Below are 20,968 nucleotides of genomic sequence, written 5' to 3'. Positions count from 1 at the left end.
CACAGATCCTTCATAAGGTTTAGATATAAAAGGGGACACACTTAACCTTTCATTTCGACTCACAAATGTCCCAGGTACTCACTGAGGTTTAGATGTAGCCTTTGGGTATGAGAAGTTGAGGAAATATGAAAAAGCCAACATTAGTTTTCTTATTCATATTTAGAAACACTAAAATGCCAAATAAGATGGTGATAAAGGTAGATAGGAGACAGGTTTTTGAGGTTATGAAATTACAGAAAATTAAGCTGGAAGAGGTTCTGGAGATCTTCCCATCTAAACCTTTAATTCCTAGATGAGAAGGCAGAGGCCCAGCAAGGGGAACTGAGCACTGCTGAATTATCCAACAGGTTATCTAAATAGGTACTTAGGTTGAGAATCAGCAAAGCAGGGAAAGTAAAATGGAGGGGAAAAAAATTTTTTTTAAGTGTTGATTTTTTTTTTTTTAAAGTATCAAAGTAATCATTACGGGAAAAAAAATCAGATCTTGGGAGGATGTCTTTGTACATCGTTTATGGCTTAAAATTTTTTTTGTTTGGAAGTACATATGGGGCAATGAGGAGAAAAGAAGGGTTTAGGAAGGCTAAAAAGTAAGAAGTTCTTATGCCAGCCTTGGAATGACTAACCCAATGTCATGACATAGCTAGTTAGTGTAAGTCTGGGACTAGAAACCCACATTTTTCTGATCCCCTGGAGAAAAAAACAAAACAACCCCCCCCCAAAAAAAAACCCCACCTGTATCATGGGATCAAAATTTCACCCTCCACAAAAGCCTGAAGAGTTATGGGGGGGAGCAGAGGCTCAACTCTAGTGCAGAGAGGCTTCTTTTTTACCTGTTTCCTATCCATTTCTTTAGCCCCAGCATTACAGAGAAGCTCTATACTCTGGACACTCTCTGAAACCCGACACAGCCTCTACTTGTGATCTTATCCCTGCAGTGCCTCCTCGTTACAGCTGAAAGCATTCAGGAGCTTTGAGCTGTAGTGTGTCTTAAACGTGAACTCCTAACAATTCTGCTAGAAGGGTCTTTGTCCTTGATCTCAACCATTGCCTCCTTTCTTTATTTCCAGGTAGGTCGCAAACCACACTTCCCACGCACCGCCCTTCAGACACGACTTATCTCTGGTTCTACAAGGGCTATATTCTGCTCTCTGGCTTTTCCTTCCCCTCTCCCCCAGTGGACCTTCTGTCACAACTTCTGACCATCTAGTCATCTCTGGATACTCCTGTGTGTTTCTCTGTGCCTGACGGTATTTCTCGGTGAATTTGCCACGTGTAAATCACCAGTGCTCGGGTCAGCCCTCTCTGCTTTCTTTTCTTTTGAGCCCCAGAGAGGAGATTTGGGTAAGTATGAGAGAGAGGTGCTCCAAAGCTGCCCCTGCTAATGGGTGCTCCTGCTGGAAGCTAGTAGATCTCGTCGAGGTCATGAAGTTTCTCTTCCTTTCTTGTTTCACTGGTCAACTGAGCTGACCTGATGGGAAGGAGCCTAGTCAGGTGACCTGAATGTTTCAGAGCTGAGGAAACACTATGATTCCCACAGTTTGGGGGGCTTTCCCTCTACGGCTGTCTGTGTCTCCTGCACAGGCCTGATCTGGGATTTCTAGACATCTCCTCCTTGTGGCTGGAAACATATTTCTGTCCCGTGGCTTCATCAGCCCTTGGGAAACAACTACTTGGAAAACAGGCAGGAAACAGCTACTTGGAGAACAGGCGGGATCTATAGGAGCTTTTGAATAAAACAAAAACAAAAATGGCATCTAGCTTCCTCCACAGAGGACAAGTATCAGATTTTCCTGGACATCCCTGTGCTACCACTTTCATTTTAAAATGGGTGGGATGAAAGTGAAGTCCACAAAAGCAAAAATGTACACAGGTAAAAAGACTCACTAGAAAAACGTAGGCTAGAAACTTTTAGAACATAGAACCATCTTAACTTCAAATACATCAAAATCAACACTAATGCCAACAAAAAAGCCAAGGCCAGTATGCCTAAATTTGAAATCTATAGAATAAATCTCGAACAGCTGCCTGGCCAGTTCAATCCTGAAAGCAGCACTGAAAGAGAATGGAATGAATGCGTGAATTAGTCAGTTGCGGGGCATTAAGGAACAGAGAGCCTTGGAGACTCAGGATGGTATGGGAACGTGGGAACTTGTGCAGCCTGGTGGACAGAACTGATCCGGAAGCATAAGTCTACTGACCCTGATCATTCTCCCTGATCAGCCAGAAACTCCTGCCTGCCGTCTTCAAGTAATGCTCAAACTCCCTGGAGAGTCTCCTGTAATGCCAGTTAGACACGTACAGAAGCAAAGCCAGAATGATTCAGATCTTGATTTCTAGGTTTCTTTTCTATGGAACATTCTCTTGGGACCACAGATTAAAAAGCAGTTTTGCATTTACTGCAGGAACAGAAACACTGCAGTGGTTCTGCTTCCATGAGCAGAAGAGGTCCGCCTTGCCACTCTGATGACAGCGCACGATTAGCCATCAGGGTCCTCCCTCCTTCCTCTTGGTCCTGGGCTGTGATCCATCACTGTCTAGGTCTGTGTCGTTGGTGCCAGCTGGCACACTTGCCATCTCTGTTGCCTTCTCCAGCGCCATTTAGAGATGCATGGAGGGAGGCCATAATGTTGGTGTCACATGAGCAGATGGTGAGGCTGTGCCGGACCCAAGCGCTAGTGGAGGGTTGATGATACCCATGTGAAAGGAGCAATTATGGCTGTTGGGGCGGGGGGAAGGGCCTTATGTACCACGGTTTTTCCTCAGCTTCACTTCCTAAGAATGACAATCTGGTATATAAAAACACATTAAATCCCGACTGTTCCACAAGGATTCAGAAGGCAGAAGCCAGCAATATCCAAAATTGTGCCTCTCAGGGTTGAGATCACTACCCTCCAGTGATTAGAGAAAAGTGAAGGTCACAATGAGTGATAATGGTGGGGGGGTCACAAAGCTGAGGGAAAGGGCGGAGATGACAGTACACTTTCCTTGGGTCTGTAAAGTCTGGAGCAATTGTGGACATTAATTTATATGACCTGATATAAGCTCAAAGAGTGGGGGAATGGGTAATGATGGTATGACTCATGACAGCAAGTGAATACGACAATGTGTGTGTGTGGACACGTGTGTGCACTCATCCAGGAGCCTGGGAACAGACATGAGAGGACTGGTATCTGGTCTGGAGTGTAAGGGGCATATGTGAAACTGGGAAGCCCAGTCTAGGTGACGAACTATCTCTGTTTGCTCAAGACTGAGGGGTTCCTGGGACATGGGACCTTTCAGTGCTCAAACTGAGATCATCCCAAACTAACTGGGGTGCTAGGTCACTCTGCCTGAGGCAATGAATGTTTTCCTCCCCAAAGGGTTTCCTCATTCTGGTTTTGCCAGCAACTATCAAGCCCACTGCAAATTAATCAGACAACAACAACTGGTTGTGGTAACTGCCTCTGTGTTCAGTCCCAAACTAAGTGCTGTGAAGGTGCAGAATTTGTGATCCGGCTGGGGAGTGCTCATCAACACAAGAACCAGGCGATGGTTGGTAGATCTGTAGGAGGGTGTCAGCTGATCCCCAGCTGGGGTTCATACATGGCTGCCTGTGTCTGGTGAACTGGTAGGGAGGGAGTTGACAGAAGAATAGGTAAAGGGCTGAAGAATGGAAGAGAAGGGAGTACAGGGGATGAAGAGGACAGCATGGGGTTTGCTTAGGAGACTGGTTTGAACTAAGCCCCGGGGGTGTATGATCAGTTCAAAGTCAGCAGGGATAAAAGAAACTCAGCAGAAGGAGAACTGTATCAGAGCTTAGATAGTAAGATTCAGTGTGGTTGTGATGCAGAGGTGATGTCTTAGTGAGGACTTCCGGAAATCATACACATGAAGGACTTGCATGCTTTTCATATTAAGATAGAGCCAGCTAAGCACGAGTGTCTGTAGCTGCACACAAGGGCTGGGGTGGGAAACCCACAGGTAGGGTGCTAATGGAAGTGTGAACCAAGGTCGTAAGCAGGAGGGAAAACATAAGAAAATGGATCATGAGCCGTTGTGAGACCTCCATGGGCACCTTTAGAAGTAAGTGTGACCCTCTGAGAGGGGTTGGAAGTTCTCCACATAAACAACATAGGAAAGAGCCAAGAAAGAGGAGGAAGAGATGGTGCCAATAAGGGTCAGGATATATATGATGCATACATCCCAGGTATTCTCTAAAAACTTTACATACATTAACTCTGCTTCTGCCCAATGACCCTGCATGGTAGGTATATTATTATTTCCATTTTTCAGGTGATGAAATAGAGGCACAGAGAGACTACATGACTTGCATAATGTCACACAACTCATGGGGTGGACCCAGAATGATGACTAAATATGATGCATTTCTCTCCCCAAACTTTTGTGGCCTGCAGAAAATCAGGTCACAAATATGTCAGCATGACATTGAGTGGTAGACTGGGTACTACCAACTTGAGTGGTTTATTCAAATGTTTCCTAGTGTCAGTTTCCTTATTTGTAGGAAAGTTAATAAATAACTCATAAATATGCAATGAGGCATGTTTGTATATTCTCATTTTGTTCCAAAAAGGAGTTTTAACAACCTCCATTAAATAAAGTAAGTGAGCATTGGTGAGAATTTGGAACAAAAGAAGAAAGGACATAAGTAAGGAGACAGAATTCCAACCTGGAGTAAAAGTTTTCTAATAGTCAACACAATAGGGAAATGCTGGTCAGTTGCACATTTCACAGTATCTGTAAGATAAAACTAACCAATGGATAAAGATAAGTAGAATATTTCTAATATAGTAACTGGACTGGAATTCTTCCTAGGTTCTTATAAAAAGTCTGATAAAGAAGGGCTCAATGTGGAATACGATGGTGCTGTTTTTCATCATATGGGACTCCATGTCAATTCTTTTTTTTTTTTTTAAGATGTATTTATTTATTGGGGGGCGTGAGAGTATGGGGAGGGGCAGAAGGAGAGAGAGGGGATCTCAAGCAGATACCCCTCCTGAGCTCGAAGCCTGATGTGGCACCAACCTCACGGCCCCAAGACCACGACCTGAGCGCGAAATCAAGAGTCAAGAGGCTTAACTGACTGAGCCACCCACGAGTCCCTTCCCCTGTCAATTCTTAACATAGGCTGATAACATCACATCAAAGCAAAATGCACAAAAGCAATACTGTGGGACAGACTTGAGGAGGCGGGTATTACGGTTCAGTCTAGGTTGAACTAGAGAGATAGCACGATGAAAGGCTTAGAGTGTGGGACACATTTCCTGAGTTGGAAATTCACTCTGCTGCTTATTAGGCATGGGATTTAAAATCTTGTGCTTCAGTTTCTCCATTTGAAAAATGGGGTAGCACAAGAATGGTATAGTAAACTGTATATTAACTGTGTATTTAAAGCACTGTCTGACTAGGAAGAATGAACCAGACTATATATATACTTCAAATACTTCTTCCCAGGTATTGTTTCTCTCGGCTTAGATTTTTAAGAAACTATTAGGTGGCAGTCAATTAGAGACTATTTTCTAGTAAGTAACCTGCTAGTGAAATACAGACCTGTATTTTTTTTACTGATTTAATTGTTGAATATACTTTCATGTTATTATTAGACTAGTGGAAGAACTTTAATCAGGCTCATCTCTGTAGGACAAGTCCCTTAACTTCTCCATGTCCCAGTTCTTACGTGAGAAAAGTTTGAGCTACTTTTCAAAGTTGTAATGAGAATTGAGGATATTATACATAAACATCAACAACCCTATTTTGGGACATAGTAAATGCTTAGTAAACGGTATCTCTACTTATTATTATACTCATTTACTATCATTGACTCTTAATATGTCCCTTAGTATGGTGGTTTTCCAAACTGCAGGTCTGAAACCATTATTGGGTTATGAAACACATGTACACAACGTCAGAGTTCAACTAGAATTCTTTTAGTGGAAGAGAACAGAATAGAATTGCATATATCAGAGAGTTTCACACATAGTAAGAGCAAGTTTTTTTATGTGAAATATGTTTAGTATATAACATACAGGCAGAGGAAGTATGTATAATATAGTATGAAATGTATTTCTTACTGAGAGTAAAACAAAAATCCTTCAATGAGGCATTATTTTATTTGATACTTATCTCATAGTGTGCAAGTTCCTTATACATATAAGTGACTAATACACACAGGTTCAAATCCCAAATCCACTAATTATCACTGTATGACTTTGAATCAATTACATAACCTATCTATTCCTTACTTTCCTCACCTGTGAAATGGGTAACTCACTCCTTATATGAGAAATGAGTTCTCATTGGAATGGTATGAGAACTATACGATTTAGGATATCGAAACCACTTATCAGGTACTCAACAACTGTTAGCTATTTTTTAAATTACAACTTGAGTAGAATATAAATTTTTTTCTGAATAAGCAACAAATACCACATGCACCAAAGTATGTAAGAGAATATAAAATCATCACATTAGCCAGGACTGAATAATCCGATAGTTTTCCCATCTACAAAATAATGCTTCTTGATAAATATTGTATTTCTACACATACAAGTTTTTAAGAGCCATGTAACTATTCTCAGTTTGTTATTTGCAAACAATACTATCTCTCAAGATATGAAGGAGTAAAAATAAAATTATTAAGCCATTGGTTAATTCTCCTTCGTCAGTATATTTGATCCTTATTTGCCCTTTATAAATCATATTTTCTGAGACAGTTTTTGAAAAATTTATTTTACTGTGGTAAGAACACAAGATGAGATCAACCCCCTTGACAAATACATAAGCATACTATATGGTATTACTGGTCACAGGTGCAATGTACCTCAGATTTTTTTTTTAGCTTATTCAACTTACTTAACTGAAACTGAAACTATGCCTTTTGATTAATAATTCTCCATTTCCCTCCTCAGACCTGTGTCTTTTAATTAATAGGCAATTAAGCTGTGGTTAAGAATAACATTCTCTTGTGAAATCTGGAAAACTTACAATAGACCAGTGTATGTAGGAGAACTCGCCTCCCTTCTTTAACAAGAACAAAGGTATACCCATAGGCAAGAATATGTGGATGAAATGAGATTGTTCAGTCATTCAACTAATATTTATTGAGTGCCTACTATGTGCAGGCATTGGGGGCATTCACCTGCTAACAAAATTGAATCACCAATAATAAAACTGTTAACCAAACAGACATGATCTCTGGGGCTTTCTGTGGCGGAGACAGATATTACAGAGGCAATCCCAAATAAAGGATAGTAAAGACTCATTGATTAGCCACATAACAAGCTATATAACTTGAAATGCATTTACTTACATTATACTCATACCTCACCGTAGGATACTGGGTTACCCTCATTAAAAGATGAGAAAATTAAAAAAAAAAAGGAAGAAAAATAATTAAAGCTCACAGACCTAGTGAATGGTGGAGTCAGGATTTGAACCTCTGGTGCCATGTAACCATTCTTTTATACTTCAAACCCGAGTTAGCATAATGAGATAATGTCTGTAAAATGCTTAGCACATGGTAAGTGTTTAATCCTTTCTCTTGTTCTTTGAGTGCTATAGGTTTGTTCTTTCCTTATTTATTTATTTATTATATTTTATTTATTTATTTGACAGAGAGAGATCACAAGTAGACAGAGAGGCAGGCAGAGAGAGAGAGAGAGAGAGAGAGAGGGAAGCAGGCTCCCCACTGAGCAGAGAGCCCGATGCGGGGCTCGATCCCAGGTCCCTGAGATCATGACCTGAGCCGAAGGCAGCAGCTTAACCCACTGAGCCACCCAGGCGGCCCTGTTCTTTCCTTTTTTAAAAGAGTTTTTATTTAAACTCCAGTTAGTTAACATACGGTATATTAGTCTCATGTGTACGATACAGTGACTCACTTTCATACAACATGCTTGTTCTTTTCAATGCTTTTTTACATGGCTTTGGGGTAAGATGAGGATTACCTGAGCCCCCCCCCCCCACCCCATAACCACCTCTTTCCTTTCTTAGTATTTAAAACCACTACTTTCTTCTGCCTCTGGCCATTCTTTCCTGGACTGCTTTTACTTCCTTTTTACTGTGCTTGGTTGATAAACAGTAGTACCTTCCTAGGATTTATCCTTGCCTCTCCTCTCCCTGCTCTCTTCTTGGGAGATCACATCTCTTTCTATGGATTCTACTCTTTATTTATTTGACAGACAGAGATCACAAGTAGACAGAGAAGCAGGCAGAGAGAGAGGGGGAAGCAGGCCCCCTGCCGAGCAGAGAGCCTGATGCGGGGCTCGATCCCAGGACCCTGGGATCATGACCCGAGCCGAAGGCAGAGGCTTTACCCCACAGAGCCACCCAGGCGCCCCTCCTTGGATTCTACTCTTATATTGGTTCTGTCGACCCTTCCTATCACCACTCTTGGACCCCCTGCACACTCCCCTGACCACCAACCTTGTGGTCCACAGATAGTCCAAATGTCGTTTGGAGTTTGGCATTTCTCCTCCCCTTCACCTGCCACTTCTCTTGAGTTTCTCTATCCTGGTAAATCTAATCAATACCTTCTCAGTCACCCGCATTGGAATTCTCAACGTCATTCCAGACCATTCTTCCTTCACCCTTTCCACTCCTCATGCCATCCCTGGTGAGTTGTCGGTTCTCTCTGACCACACCGCCACTCCTATTTGTCGTATTTTTGTTCTGCCAGCTGCCATGTTCTTATTCAGGATCCCATACTCCGCCAAGTACACTTCTGAAATCTTGTCCCACCTGCTCATGTTGCCTTTGGGATCTCAGCCCCTTCGTGCCATCACCTACTTTGCTGCTAAAGAGTTATGATCCTAAGACACATATGATTGTGTCTTGCTACTCCTCCCAAATCTTCAGTGATAGCTATTTCAGGTAAATTAAGCAATTTTCTCTCTGTCGTACACCTTAGGCTTTGTCCTACCCAGGTTTTGGTAATGGAGAGAAAAAGTCTATCATTTGACTAGAGAACAAGCCAGTAAACCTCATCAGGCATTACTCTTCAGTTAGGAGAAAATACACAGGTCTTCCTCTCAGTCCGGGCGGCTTTAGGCCTTCCTGCCTGGCCACTCTTTAAAGAACAGATATAAATATAACATTCTTGTCTTTTTGTCCCCCCATTTCTATCCTCTAGCATCAAATTTGTTATTTATTGGTGAATAATATGGAGAAATGTCAAGTGTATAATATTCTCGGTCGATACACAATTACACTAAGGAAAGGATAATGATTAAGTCTAAGTTAAGCTAAATTGGGCCACAGAATTTTCTCTTTGATCTTCTGCCATTAGGGATTTTTAAAAATTCAATGACACGGATGAATATAACAACACAAAATTAGCAAGCACAGCAAATATCAGAGAAAGCAGAATAAAAATTCAAAATGATTTTGTCATTTGAGAACACTCATTAGTGATGAATGTGAAGTTCTCCAGCAAGGCTTTGAATGACTCCGGGGGCTGGTGGAGGGGAAGGCTCAGGACTCTGGCCCGAGGAGCTCACCAGCCTTGCCCTTTATTGGCCCTGCACTTCCCCAGGCTGCCTCAGGCCTCTGGGTTGGGGTGGCGGGGGTGGGGGGCGGGGAGGAGGCCAAAATTCAGTGATGTGAAATGTGTAAGTAAGTGACAGTGATGACCTGAGGAGTCAAGAGAAGGCTTCGAGGAGAAAGTTCTGGATGACTTTGATCTGCATTTTATTTATTACCTAACTTAAGAGAAGTAGGTAAGAGGTAGATGGAAGCAGTGTATAAATGGTCTCTATGGTGTAAAACTCTACAGTCCTACTGCCTCCTTTGTTAAAGTGAACTAAGTTGATTTGAGTGCTAGTCTCAAGCTTCTCAGCAGAAGCATTGTAAGTCAGCAGACAACTACTGATTACCAACCATGTGCTAAATCTGTCAGCTAGTGGTAGGAATGTAGGAAGGAAGGAGTTCTTCATTTTACCAGGATAGGAGCAAGTGGCCCAATGACAGGTGTTTAACACTGGTTAGTTGTTCTAATTGGAGGGCGGATGGATGGGTGGACGGATGGAAGAATAAATGTGTGGAGGGATGGAAGGGAGGGTGGGTGGATGTTATGATGAAATCAAGAAGAGAATATTGACTATGACAGACACAGGATGAGACAGGGAAGGATTGTGTCATCAGTGATGTCCTAGTGGTTATATGGTATTACAGAAGTCTATGGCCTTTGGAGCTTAAAGACTCAGATGTAGTACTAAATGCACATTTGCTACCTGTATGGCTTCAGGTATTATATAAAATCTCTCTGAATCTCAGTTCCCTCATATGTAAAATGGATAGCGTAATGATATAAAACACTTAAATGTGAAAAGTAATATATGTAAAAAATACTGTTTTAACTCATGGCTTACAAGGTACTTGCTGATAAAGGGGGAGTTCTTGGCTCTCCTCAGCCTTCCCAAAACAGAATAAACAACAGAACCTGTTGTCTGGAAAACCTAATATATAAAGAGTTACATAAAATCAACTGGCCAATCAGAAACGCAACAAAATTTAAACCGTTACCCAGCATATCAATATGCAGGGGGCCTACAGTCCTGTAGGAGAAGGGTAGGCAAACAAAATCCTGGTCTGCTTAGTTCTCAAAGATGACACAGAAGATTGGAGAAAGGAGACAGAAACTGTGTTCAACCTCTTTGAGAACCAAAGAGAGGCGGCACTGGAAGCCATCATATCCTCATGATACAAAAGAGGATCAAAAAGGAGCGGGGACCATAATTTGGAGATGAAGACCTAACTTTTGGTGTTTGTTGTCACTGACTTTGTAATCCTAGATGCATGGCTCTAGCTTCTCTAATCCTCTGACCCGCATGAGGGGAAATACCCTAATGGGAATGAGACAACATGAGAAATGGGATCAAATGAGAAGACCTGGAGAAGCTCTTTGCAGATAGCAAAGGATTATCCAATATATAAAGGACCTTATAATATTAGACATACCATGCAAATATATAATAAATGATTAAGTCAGCAAAAATAAATCAGGCCAATATAAGAGATAAACAGTCAAAACTAGGCTTAAGAGGTACAAATGCTTATATTACTGAGATTTCCTTCAGTTTGAGCATACTTATGCCCACAGCCTAATTCTGCTTTATGCCCAAGGATGGTGACTTTAAGCCTGGGAGAGGCTGAACCAAGATCAATCCTCACTCTTCTTTCTCTTCATTTTATTGCAGCAGGCAGAATTCTGCTGAGACTTCTGCCCCCTAGTGTTCATGCTTGGTATGATCCTTTTTGGTGTGGGTAAGACCTATGAATATAACCGAATGCCATTCCTTGATTATAGTATATTATGTAACAAAGGTGTAGGAACTATAATGATGTGATTAAGGTCCCTGATTATTAACTTTAGGTTAATAAAAGAGAGAGATTATCCTGGGAAGACCTGACCTACTAATCACTTGAGACCTAAATGCAATTATGAGATTTGAAGCAGTAGAAACACCTTGTTGGCAAACTACCATATTGTGGAGAGGACCACGTAGCCAGGAATGATGGGCTGACTCTAGGGACTGAAGGTCTCAGTCCTACAGGAACTGAATTCTGCCAGCAACTAGTGAGCCTGAAAGAAGACCGTAGGCCTCAGATGAGATTACAGTCCCTGCTGACACCTTGACTTCCACCTAATAAAATACTGAGCAGAAGACCCCCCACTAACTCACACACAGACTCTAAACCACAGAAAGCACGAGATAAATTCGTGTGTTTTTAAGTGGCTACGTGTGTGGCAATTTGTTATATAGCACAGAAAAGTAAAATAAGGGGGGAAAGCTCTCTAGGAACCACTATGAACAGGTCAGCCCCATGGGGGATGTTCTAGTAGATGAACAGAATTGAAGCTTTTTGCTTTCACTGAATCTCCTTCATAAACCCCAGAACCTGGAGCTGCCTTTCTTCTGCTAAGGCAGAAGTTCCTGAGCTTCTCCACACCAGGGTCCTCTAAGTATTTTCCTCCTATGGGCCCTAAAATTGAAATATGTTGTTTATTTAATAGATTGCATATATTTACTCTGGAGTAATTAATTTGATTTCTAATTTTAATTAAGTAATTGCTCTTGAATTAAATATAAGTGCAGAGATTCTTCTGACTGACATGAAATGAACAGAGTAACCAAATCAATTTGTGATTTTATCTCAAACCAGAAAAAAACAGATACTTTAGTTATTCCTTTGAGGCTTAACATGGATAAATGTATATTTCACTTCTACTCAAGCTTTTTGAAAGACAGGTTTTTTAGTTTCTTATTTTAGTTTATGCTGAGGCCAGTCTATGCCTCCTGAGTTTCATAGGATTCACTTTAATCCTTATTAAAAATTTTGTTTATGGCTTCCCATAGAGCAATTGGTTTTCTGTTATGGGAAAGTTATGGAGTTTGGAGTTATAGGACTCCAAAGAGTCATGGCCAAAACAACCTACCCTGTTGTGAAAGGAATGGAGCTTCTGCTCCAAGGCCACAAATATTTTTGGATTCAACTGTCTCAGTTCCTGACTTCATTATAGGAATGAGCATCACCGGGTAAGCTACAAGAATAAGAAGTGGTCTATTAGAATGCCAGTCTTTAGATACTGAAGGCATTACTTTCTTCTTGTGGGGGAAGGGGAGAATGGTGCAGAATTGAGAAGAAATTATAAGAGTCTTTGATGTGCCTTCTACTACAGTCAAAAACACTGAAGAAAATCTTTGGAAATATAACTGTTCAAGCATCAATAAAGTGAGCCCTTCTCAAAGGAATGAAGGCTTAGGTCATTTCTGATGGTCGAGCATATGAAGCAGACTTATTAACTGAATAAGTATGTCTAATACTTATTCAGTTATTAGTATTCCCTAATACTAAGGGAGTGTGAGTGGAAGTAGGGGAAGAAAATCTTATCTGTGAGGATGAGAACTTCTTAATTTTTAAAGAGCCAACTGAATAAACTACACTCATACTATAATTTCAAAAGGAAAAGTAATTTTCTTGCCATCTTTAATACTTCTCTCATTAATAATCAACAGAAGTTTTTGGTAAAAGAGATATGGACTTGATCAGCAGGCATAGCCACTGTAGGAGCAAAACCTGGTGTCACAGGTGTATGCACGCACCCAGTATCTGAATCACCATCATGGCAGCCTTTGCTTTCTCAGTAAGCACGGACTTGGCCTTGGGGAGACTGGTTGACATTCGGCCTAGAGAATAGCTTTCTAATTTGTCCTAACTAATCATCTTGAGTCTTGGACCTCCTCTTAAGAAAAAAGAGGACTTTTTTCTTACTTCCTTTGGTCTATCCGTACCATAATAACATCAAAATCCTAATGTATGGTGTTTCAAGTAAAGGTGACTTACTTAGGGGCTTCAACAACAGAATCCATTTAATCTCAGGAAAATAGGGTAGGATTTAAGCCCAACAAAAGAAATTTGCCCAGACATTACGGATCCTTCTATAATAGCATTGGTTTCTATGGGTCTTCATGGTAGATTCAGATTCTGTACTTTTCTATATTTGGGGATGGAGGCATGAAATATGTTTTTCATCATTAGGACTACTTTGATGTAGGGTGTTAGGTGTAGAGGGCTTTATAAAGAACCCAGAAGTGGATGGACAGTACACACCAAAACTCCTGAAATTGCTCTGGAAGTCCTCCTTGACCACCTCTGCAGTGTGATGAGATTGCTCCTGTGCAGATCTCATATGATCCTAACACCTAGGACACTGCACGGTCATCCTCTGTTTCCCTGTGTCTCCCGCCACCAAGCCGTGAAGTCCTAAGGGAAAGGTAGCCCCAGCTTAGCACAGGGATATAATAGGTATTTAAAAGATGTCACTTGACTGAATGGATAAATTTCTATAGTTGGTTTTACTCATAGCAACCCAGTCATTTGTTCAAGAAACATATCACCTGAATCTGTTTGGGATGGTTTATTAGTATATTGGTTAAAAATAAGTTTTTGATATAAATTAATGTGCTCTGAACAGTGATCTCTGGTATGGAAGGTGTTAATAAGTACTTTGGAAAGACGGAGGAAGGGTAGGAGATCTGTGGTCAAATAAAGTTGTAATTACTTTGCTCTAAAAAAAAGATTTTCATGGACTTTTTGTTTTCATGGTTTTAAAAGGATGGCAGAAATATAATAAGTTGCTACTTAAATGTTGAAATCATACTGTAATCTGTAACATCTTAAATAAAATCACACTATTTTTTTAAATAAAAAAGATTATTGTGAATTCCTGTTTGTTATTTAAATTCTGGATCTACTTGGGAAAAAAAGGCACTGGAAAATGATTTTATGAGGTTAAAGCAGAATAGAAACAAGACACTAACACTGAATTTCCTGCATATTATGTAAAACAAATATTGAAGATTCCAACTAGGAAAAAAAAAACTACTAAGGAAAGTAGAGCTTCCTATGTTTGCTTTCAAATAATTTTAAACCAAAGTACTTAAGATACCATTTTAATTTCCTTACCAGAAAGGAACATGATTCTTCTTTCTCCATATGCAATGCTAAGTTACTTGGGAATTAGGCAAATGAGAAGAAAAGGAAACACACTCTTAAATCAACCAGTTTGCTTTTCTTTCTAATTAAAACAGGTAAATCTCAACATGGCAAAAGATTTAGAGATTCTCATTTTCCTTTAAAACTTACTGGGTAGGGATTTTCCTTGTCTCCCTTAAAATTAATGAATAAATTGCCTCTAACAGAGTGCCTCTCCCAAAGACATTACAAGATCTTGCATAAACGAACACAGACTTGGACCTTCACTCAAACTCCTGCTGGCTGTCAGATCACACACAGGTGCGCTGGGCTGCACCTGCTTCCCTCTGGCTGCATCTCAGGGAAGCCACTTATCCTAGTGAAAGCAATCAGGTGAGCATCTAGGTTCATCTAGCTTACCAGATGCTTCCCATCATGGAGAAATGTTTTGCATTGATGGAAATGTTCTATATCTGTACTCCCAATATGTTAGCCACTTAAGGATATGCGGCTATCAAACCCTTGAGATATGGTGACTGCAACTGAAGAACAGAACTTAAAAATTTTATCTCATCTTAATTTATTTAAATTTAATACCTATCCATGGCTAGTGGCTGCATATTGGATGGTATGTGATGGCTATGCATTAGCATGGTGGTACCATTAATCAAGCATAAATCTGAACCTTTAAAAAATTATAAAACACTCTAATACATAAGGGTATAAATTGAAAAATGTGTCATCAGCGTATTACCCACCAGAAATTAATCACTGTTAATATATGAGGTGTATTTATTCTTTTAGATGTTTTCTTTCTCTCCAGGGATATAAACATACACACTCATAAGTAGATTAAAAAATATATGAAGTAGAACAACACTATACATGCTGTTCCACAACACACAACTACAAGCATGTGGAACATGCTGTTCCACAAAAAAAATTTTTTTTTAAGATTTTAAAATTTATTTGACAGAGATCACAAATAGGCAGAGAGGCAGGCAGAGAGAGAGGAGGAAGCAGGCTCCCCGCTGAGCAGAGAGCCCAACGCAGGACTCAATCCCAGGACCCTGAGAACATGACCTGAGCCGAAGGCAGAGGCTTTAACCCACGGAGCCACCCAGGCACCCCATCTTTTAACATGTTTTGACCACCTTTCTATATTGGTACATAGAGAACTTTATAGTTACACAAGCCGGTAGGTTCCCTTCTTTGCTCAGTCTCATTTTTGTCATTTGTAATCAAGGAGTTCTGATTAACACAGGCATGTCCAGGGACTAGATTCACCTTTTGGGTTATCGGATTGGGCGTATCAAGGGCCCTATCCATCTGAGAATAAAAGAAGTAGGTACGAACTCCAAAGAGGAGAGCGCTAGATTCCAGGCAGAAGAAGTTAACATTTTATCATAGACTCAAAAGGAAATACCAAGGGTTTTGAGCAGGGAAGTAGCACCATCAAGCCTGTCATTGTAGAGTGACCTTGGTAGTAATCTGTCTTAGATGGGAGCACAGGCCCTTGACAGAGAAACCAGTTGTTTCTGAGGGGAATAGGGCAACAGTCTAGAAGAGGCAATAAGGAGCAAGGACAGCACTTATCCTATCTTCAAGTAAAATAGCACGAAGACTGTGGGAGATAAAGCAAAGCTACCAGGAGAGCTCTAGGGAAGCAGTATAATTAAGAGGCCAAGTTCATAGTAAGAGGAAGGCACTGTTCAGACAAGGTTAAGAAAGTGAAGGACTTTAGTGGTGACACATGTGTGAGTTTTACATTTCCTAGAGCAGCAGCTTAGGGGTTGAGGATGTTGGGAGACTCGATCAATTAGCGTTGTGTGGAGCTGTGTGGAGCACGAGAGAGAGGACCTGGAGTCCTTGTTCCTGAACTGTGTTAATACAGACAAGGACAAGGGGTGCGACAGAATTAGCTCCACGGTTCTGGGCAGCAGGTTAGTGAGCCTGTATGGAGGAGGGACGAGACCCAGAGCTCTTTCACGTTGTGTTGTGAATTAACAAAATAGGAATCTTTTGGTGCTAGTGTAGGAATGTGACCTTTAAAATTTTTTCTTATGGTGAAATGTTTCCTAAGTTGCGGCAGTTCAGCACTAGGTATCCCTAGGCAGCATGGATTCCACCTTTATTATGATAAACATGTGTTGAGTTGATTATCTACTGTTATTCTATGCATGAAAAAGGATGGGGAGAAAGAAAAGCAGTCATTTCTAGGAAGCATTAAGTCCTCAAATGCATCTATGCCTGTTATCTAGCAGGCAATAGGAGAGAGCTGGAAGTTTTAAAATCTTTTCTTGGTTTTTGTCATTCCAGAAGGTGTATCTTCTACTCTGTCTAGAGCTCGGGGCCAGGTATCCACTTCTCCAAGTACTCCTAGGCTGGATATCTGTGGCTCAGAAATGTCTATACCATTTTTATGACCTCTACACTAATAAACTATCGGAGAATGAGATAAATAGAGGACCAATGCCTTCATTGTTCAGTGTGCAGAAAACCTAAACCTATCCCGCACACCCAACCAGGCTTCTTTTTCCATTGTGTTTTTAAAGAAATGAAACAAAAAATAGTAGTTTGAAGTCATCATAATTAGAAATGACAAACATATATCAAATGTGCCATGCTGTACAATGATAACAGACAGCACTGGTAATTTTGGGGACTCTCCTGTTGAACCCAGTTGGGTCTCCAATAATTTTCGACATGGTACTCCAGATAGTTGTTACCAATTGACTAGAATTAGGCCACCCCTGATGACATAAGGAATACCACCTTTTCAGGTATACAAAGTGGGTCCTGAAATCCGATAAATACCAGCAGGTTTTCAGGACATGCTTGAGTGAATCCTGTGTTCTCGCGAAGTACTCCACGTTCCTAAGAAAGAGAACTTTGTTTCCAAAGTATCTTCTTCATGATAAGTAATCTAGCATGGAGAATTGCCAGACATTTGCTCGTCAATGGCTTACTTTGATCTTGGAGGAAGGCAGTAGCTTTAGTAAAAGCTACTACCTTCTTACCTTCAGGTAAGGCTCCAATATTATAAGCTGACCATTTTACTCCATCATGGAATTTGGCATGGAAATTGACACAATCATGGTGATTCTACTAAATTCAGAGCATTAAGTGGAGCAAATATTCCTTCTCCTAGTCTCAGGTTAAGTTGTCCTCAAGTGCATTCCATTAGGAAGGTGTTATTATACCCCCCACTTCTCTACTATCTTAAGACCACCTCTCATTTTGACCCTTGGCCTGGAAGAGGCTTTCTTCACCTTGTCTTTGAAAGGAATGTCCAACTGTGTGGTCAATCACATATGCTCAGAGATCTGAACAGTTTCATTTAGAGGAGCAGAAACTGAACAGATACAGCATTTTTGTTATGTTCTGTCTAAATTGAACGAAGATAAGAACAGGCATTAAGCTGCTTAGAGATTTGAATTAGTGGAACAATTATTTTAATACACATGATAGCAGAAAGGCTCTCAGAGCCCATAATCTCCGGATTCTTATGAAAAACTGTCACTCTCTGGATATCCATGCTTGACTGGAGGTTCTGCAAAGTAACGTAAGCCTTCTTTTCTCACTTTCATCCTTTTGGATTGATTTTGTTTCTTTGAAAACAATTGTTCCCTTTTGAAACTTTCTGAACATGGCACAATGCATAATCTGTATCATTTAGCACTCTAAATACTCTGCCATTATACTAGGGTTCTTATGACTGAGCATGCCTTGTCACTGGAAATTTATTCAATGAAATGTGAAATTACTTTAGAAGACATATTTAGAGCATTGATTTAAGCCAGGCATGTTGAGCTGAAGAGGTTCAGGGAGTAAATTATATTCTACATAGTTAATAATCATTCATCATGGGTACCTTTTCATTCTCGACTGTGGCTTCTGCCTTTTGACCTCTGGCAAAGGTCACCAGAGGGCAGGGAATCCAGTATGGAAAAGATCACTCCAATGGTGTCTTCACATTTATATGTCATCTTTAATGTCACAATTGTCATAACTAGGGTATGTGGTCAAGGTGCTGGTCCAAGCCCCATCAACTGACACTTTATCTCACATCATCACTCTCTTACTGTCTCTACAACAGATACTGAAAACTGTTAGTATTGCTGTATGAGCTAACCCAGTCTGAGTTCAAGTCCTTCCTAGGCACAGGCTCCTATATTTTATATGAAGGAGGGGAAGAACTCTATTTCCTGGGAATCAGGAAAAAATATTTTTAGCTAGATACGTTTAAGAACAGGTTACATTTGCCCAACATGTTCAAAGACTTAGAGGTATGAAAGATAGAATAGCAACAATCATGCCACTGTAATCCCTAAAAAATGTTCCTATGAGTACCCTGGTTCTGGAAAAAATATTATTCTGGGAGATCATGAAAAAGCAGTGCACCAGACTAAGATCCTGGTATGTGGTGGGTGCTATGCGTGCATGTTCAGTTAATGGATGAAAGGGTAGAGCTGCAAGATCCAGACACCAGCCAGAGGGGTGCCAATACACAGACCACTGAGCCTATGGCCCATGTTCTCTCAAGTGCATCCTGACAACCATACAATAAGCAATACTCTGTAAATTGCCAGGCGGTAAATCTAAACCGTATTAGAAACTGAAAACACTTTTCCTTATAAATACCTCTTTAGTTTCTCTTTCCTGATGATGGCTATAAAACTCCTTTTCTCAGACATTATAGATGAAGGAGGAGTGGATGTTAAGTACCTAGTTATCTTGTCTGCAAGTCTGAAAGAGGAGGAGAAAAAGTGTTGGAGTTGCCTTTGTGTTGCTCTTCCCCATGTTTTTCTCTCTCTTGTTGGAGTATATCTAAGAATGGAAAGGTTGAGTTTAGTGGGACGTGAACTCCAGAACTCATGAAAGCAGAATTCAAAAGATTCTGAGATTGACCTGGCAATGGGTCTAATGCTCGAGAACCTAAAAAAAGAAATTGGCCTGGATGGTTAAAATTCTCAAAAATGAAGTTCTAATTATTCAGAAGAGGAGGAGAAACAACTTGAAAGAAATTCTTTGGGTTGTTATGGGGAGCTTTTGTTGAGACCAATTTTTTGGTTGTTGTTGTTGAGACTGAATATATAAAAGATTAAAGGGAATAGAGCTGAGATCAACATAAGACAGTGGACCTCTTCAATATGTGTTCACACTTCTAAAATCCAAAGTAAATTGTGGCTAACAAAAATGCTACAGTTATATTTGGTGCAACAAGATAAAATGCTAATATGATGTTAAAGGAAGATATGGAGAAAGCAGAATTCTCCAGTATTTATTGGATGTCTATCTTCCCTGTGTAGAGAAAAGATCTTTAGATTTATAAAGTTAGAATGGCATTTATCCCAAATCTAAGGAGTGATCAAAGAAAGAACAGAGTTGCTTTAAATTGGTGTATATATGCTTTATAACAGAAATCACATCCAGGAAACCAAAAATGTGCAAATGAGAGGGTTTTTTTTTCCTTAAGATTTTATTTATTTATTTATTTATTTATAAAGATTTTTTAATTTATTTGTCAGAGAGAGAGAGCATGAACACAGGCAGACAGAACGGCAGGCAGAGGCAGAGGGAGAAGCAGACTCCCTGCCGAGCAAGGAGCCCGATGTGGGACTCGATCCCAGGACGCTGGGATCATGACCTGAGCCGAAGGCAGCTGCTTAACCAACTGAGCCACCTAGGCGTCCCTATTTATTTATTTATTTGAAAGACAGAGACGACAAGTAGGCAGAGAGGCAGGCAGAGGGGGGGCAGGGAAGCAGGCTCTCTGCCGAACAGTGAGCCCGATGTGGGGCTCAATCCCAGGACCCAGGTATCATGACCTGATCCGAAGGCAGAGGCTTTAACCCACTGAGCCACCCAGGCACCCTGCAAATGAGAGTTTTAAGAAACTATTGAGAAGAGAAAGAGGAAGGTTGGAGACGGGCAAACATATTTCCCAATTTCTAAAAGGGAAGTATACAGAATTAAAAGCATTACTGATGATGATGATTGGATTTCACATTTATTCTGGGCATGATTGCTGAATGGATGTCACAGGCAGGGCAACTTTTCTTGCTCTTAGAAGAGGAAGCATTGATCTTTGAGCCAGGATGGGTTCAGCATGAATCACTTCATCTTATGTCTCATTTTTTTAATGGCGTACAAGATTGGCAGAGTAGGCAGATGGGTTATTTGTGGTCCATTTAGATTGCATCCAGGATTCTGGCAAAAGGTGAGTTAGAGAACCATGTGGACAAGATAGAAACGTAGACTGGGTGACAGGTATACTGAATATTGGGTGAACTCAATGTGATTTCATTAATGAATCAGTAGTAATAGTAATGGGGAAATCCAGGGATGTGCATTTCTCAGTTTCATGTCAATGAGTTAGAAGTCAGCTTTATCAAATCTCTAACTGATGTGAACCATGGAAGGATAGCATATATATTGAAAGACAAAATCAGAATCCAGAAAGTTCTCAACAGTCTGGAATGAAAGACTGAATGCA

At 40.5% G+C, this 20,968-nt stretch overlaps 1 protein-coding gene across 1 annotated transcript in view; it reads right to left on the bottom strand.

The window, feature by feature from the left end:
- Positions 1–20,968, bottom strand: part of PLPPR1 (phospholipid phosphatase related 1) — a 262,202-nt gene that overhangs the window by 42,992 nt on the left and 198,242 nt on the right. The window lies entirely within an intron of this gene.

The sequence above is a fragment of the Mustela putorius genome, unplaced genomic scaffold (assembly GCF_011764305.1).
Source record: "Mustela putorius furo isolate JIRA1106 unplaced genomic scaffold, ASM1176430v1.1 tig00000580_pilon_pilon_pilon, whole genome shotgun sequence".
Taxonomy (NCBI): domain Eukaryota; kingdom Metazoa; phylum Chordata; class Mammalia; order Carnivora; family Mustelidae; genus Mustela; species Mustela putorius.
This window is presented reverse-complemented; position numbering and strand designations above follow the sequence as displayed.